Genomic DNA, 4,698 nt, shown 5'->3' on the forward strand with positions numbered 1-4,698 from the left:
TTTGTTTGAACTATTCCTTTGTTTCCACTGGAGACTATTAGTAATACGGGAAAGTGAGTGGATGATTGATCATTAATCTGACAGGCTGTAATCGACTAGGTCAAAGGATCAAACAAATGTCCCTCTCAGATGGAACTACACATTCGTTCATGTTCCGCTGTTCACAGACTGGGACATAATGGTTTTGGGCAGTGTTGTGCGTTTCTGAAACCATAATGGACACAAGAAGCTGAAATATTTGTTAATTTCATGTAAAATGATTTAGTCAAAATATCTGATAGAATGTGATGGGTAATTACATATGTAAAAATAGCAAGGTGAGTGAGCAATGTTTGATTAGATAAGCACAAGATTTTACGGGAAGTTGTTTTCAGCTGGTTGGTGAATTTCAAATGACCAACATTGCAGTAGTTGGTGTGTTTCATTCTGCACGATTTATTAGGAAATGTCCTTATGCACACCTACAAACGGACAGGTGCGTCGGAGTATGAAAGTTGAATATGGAAGAGAGAGTCCCGCACACTGTCTTCACTTATAAAGAGGTTTTTATTGCAACGTTTCGGCCGCTTGGACCTTCGTCAGGCATAAAGAAACAAATGGCACACAGCCAGTATATATGACATCTCTGAGAGGTGAGGGCCAATCAAAGCCACACACCAATCTGTTAGCATGGAGCAGGGGGTGGCTCATCCAGGTGAGTGGAGCTAGTACTTTTCCACAGTAAGCAGAGTATTCTTATCGAAGGCAGCGGGCCTAAACTTTTTGTTAAACCCATGCACCCCATCTATCATACTATAATTCTAGTAACCTCTGTAGTGGTGGTGAGTACGTGAGTGAAGATACCCGGTTCTCCTCACTGGCTGGACCAATTGCTCTGATTTTGCACACAGCCATTGACCATTACCATCTGAACGCAACTGTGAAGCCCGTTTTTCAATTTCATCAAATCTCAGCTTCTTATTAGCGTTTTTGTGGCAAACACTGTCGCCATGGTTACGGGGCTGCCCAGCTATGGGACGAACTGCCTCCCGGGTTGCCAGATCATGTGCGCATATCCCCCCACGGATGCGCTGCGCCGACCGGGTATGGTCTAGTTTTCTGTAATTATCATTGCTGACCAGAAAGGTGAGGTCAATTAACTTCCCATGTGGTTTTGCCCAGGACCCAAATTTATAATCCAGCAATTCTCATGTGATTTAGCTTTGGACCCACATTTCTAACTTGCTGTCTCTGAAGTGGTTTTGATTGGGAACCACATTTTAATTTATCTGTGAAGTCATGACCCAAATAGACCAGATAACACAATGTTCCCCTATCTAAGTTAACATTTGTCTGTGACTTTGAGAATGTCTTTCTACCAAATTGTGGATTATGACCCACTGGTGAGAAGCTGACCTAAACTTTTTAAGGTGTATTGGCTAGCCCTTTGTTGAGCTACAGTATATGCCTATGCTTGTACGTGTATAGTATATGCCTGCTACTAAGTTTCTGGTTCCTCCAGAACCGACCACTGCACTATGATGACAAGGGACAAAGAATGTCCATACCATGCCAGATACTGCTTACTGAGGTCAGTAGCTATTGGATATGTTAATTGTACAAATACTAGAAGTTCGGGCCGCTATGCAACCCTCACCTCTAGAGTTTGAGACCTCTGATTGGCCTACCGAACGTCCCCTTCTGTGACGCACGCGGAAACTTCCCGAAGGAGGGCGGAAGCTGGTGCGCGCCCAAGATACAGAGCCGGAGGAGGCGTCTACCTTTTATATGTCTATGGATTAAACCCTCCCTGCAGGTTTCACCGCAGCCTGTAGCAAAGAGTTCTTCCTCACTGAACCACCACCTCGGGTCGCCGTCTCTCCGGCCGTCTTCTGTCTCTCCAGATGTCACCACACTCTTCGTGGTCGTCACCCAGTCTGTTCCTAGTTGTCACTGGTACTCCCACTCCCAGAGGTTTTAGTCAATAAAACATCGACTGATGCACTTGGACACATCATCAGTTACACAACCAAACAAAAATAAAAGTAATTGCTAGTATAGTATAGTTCTGTATACGTACATTCATTGAGTGCATAGCAAATCTTAAATGGTCCTCATTGGGTATGGAATAGCATTGCAATACACTCATGGTATGGGGTTTGATTCCCCCTAGTGTAACCTATAACGTAAAACATACGTTATGCGGCATTCTATGTGCCGGCATTCTATGAGGCATGCCATTTGGTCAAATTGTTGACTAAATGGCATGCATTAAAACTAATTCTAATTGTTATACCTGAATATATGTGAGTATGGCTAACTTTCCGGCTTCGTATGACCTATTTGGAAGAACAAGGACAACCTTAATAAGACCGGAAATTGAGGACCAGATTAAGTATCATCATTAATTGCTTTTAATTAGATAACAGAAAGAAAAAGAAAACTACTGCCCCGGTGGGGACAGTGGCATATAATTGGTGCAGTTCTTCAAGTCATCCCTCTATTTAAAGCTGTGTCTCCCGAATGGGAGTGTGTCGACTCCTCCTGTTGCTCCACTGCTGCCTGACATTGAATTCCCCTTCAGGCCCTTGTCTTAGACAGGTCCACTATGGCTCTGTTATGGCTCTATCAAACGGTAGCAGTCCAGGGACCCATATCTAGTATCAGAGACACACTGACCCACAATGGTGAATAAAGGAGTCCCCTGAAACGCACCTAAGACATCGTCGCTGTCAGGTGGACGCCTTTTCATAAAATGGTTAAAAAAATAACCTGTTCCAATGGATCCAATGTAGTTATTATTTAGTCACAAGCTCTTAACACTTTTCATACGATTCAGTATTTCTCTGCTGTCCGGCAGGAACCAGCTAACTCCAAAATGTTAATTTTTCAGGAAATATGATGGATGATGATGGAGTTAGCTGGTTTAGCAGAACGTTTGAGGATCCAATGGAGTTAGCTGGTTTTGTCAGAAGCACTTGTTCGTACTTTTCATTGGTTCAATTTTTTTTACCAACACACAGACGTAAAGCTTAACCTTTCATTACAAAACAGAAATCTCAAGAATTCATATTGGTATTGCAATTTTGTCATCCCTTGTATGTTGTGTATAATTTTTATTATAGCATATAAGCATTATGCTTAATTATTCTCGTAAAGAATTATGCTCATACATTCCTGTAACGTAGTTGGTCTTGTGCAGTAACATCTTAAAAGTTCTTGGTCCAAACAGAGTCAGTCATTTAACTGACACCTTCTATTTCTATTCAAAATTGGTGCAATTCCTTTACACTGACTGAAACATACAAGTTAGAACTATTTTGGATCAGTTCACTCATACTTTGTACAGTTTAAACACTCAAGAAAGCCATTGAGTGCATGAGTTGCTCTGAAACTAAAATACTCAAGTGGATTTTTAGGGCAAAGACCAAATTATCAAGAGAATTAAAACTGCCCATGGCACATTTCAACTAATTAAAACAAAAATAGCATGCACATACAGTTTAAAGATTAAACAAGGTTGCTTTAGATGCAGTGTTAAAATAGAATATATAATGTATCATTTGACAATAAACCTGAATATGAAGAGAGCCCCAAAATAGGCCAGCAATCGTCAAACAATCTGTTTGGAATCATTTTGATAGACAAAGGTATCTAGATGAACTCTTCAACATTATACATTGGTTTATGTTGAGATCTTTGATGTTTGGAAATGCACACTGCAGTGACATCAACTTTGTTAAGAGTTTTGTTGAATCAAAAAAATAATCTTATCTTGTACAGCCTCAAAGGCAACTCATAGAGTATGATTCTATTCAAACTGTACAGTATGTATTCACCCACATATTAAAGTGGGTATTTAAGCTCCGCCCAGGGGTAGTGGCTCATGACATGTGACATAGTTGGGCGAGATACAAACTAGGACTGAGAGAGAGACTTTCCATCAGTCTTCTTCTCTTCAGTGGACAAGATACATTTGATTTTACATTTGATCTGGTAAGACCCTTATGCTTATTCATTACGTGGCTTGTTGGAGTATGTATCAACAGTAGGCCTATAAGACTTTATTTTTGTTTCTGATTTTGAGATTAATGACACAATTTATTATCAAACTGGTTTATTATGCTTCATCAAATAACAGTAAAAAAATAAATGTTTGTGTGAATTGACATAGTATGTCAATTCATATATAATTGAGATATTATTGACTTTATTTTTGCCACATAAATAATAGCATTATATTATGATGACAAAGATCAACAATTGTCTGGAAAAACGTTCCCTGACTATGGGGAAAAGTGTGTTATTTTGCTTAGGTCTGTTGAACTATTAGTGCTACAGTTGTCTTGGAAGAGCCACAGAGTTTGCTGCATTAGATTAATTTCATCGACATTACCTGCATATTCAATGAATGGTGTATTATCGCCCCATGTTTTAGAATTGCGTATATATAGAAGCAGATCGGATAGCAGTGTCAGCACTTAACATAATACTAGTTCACAACATACTGTCTAATACGGGTCATTTTTTTGTCACTATACTTAACCTTCAACTAACACTATACACTTTGAGTTACAGTGGGGTAGCTATGCTAAGAATTTCAATTAATTTGCTCACATATTTAATTTTCATAATTTGTACCACTTTTGCAGTCAATTATTTACTTCGCATGCTAATGTATTCTGCACATCTATTCAGGTTGTAAGACCATCTCTCAGG

This window comes from Gymnoscopelus microlampas (genome assembly GCF_963454915.1).
Source record: "Gymnoscopelus microlampas genome assembly, chromosome: 8".
NCBI lineage: Eukaryota > Metazoa > Chordata > Actinopteri > Myctophiformes > Myctophidae > Gymnoscopelus > Gymnoscopelus microlampas.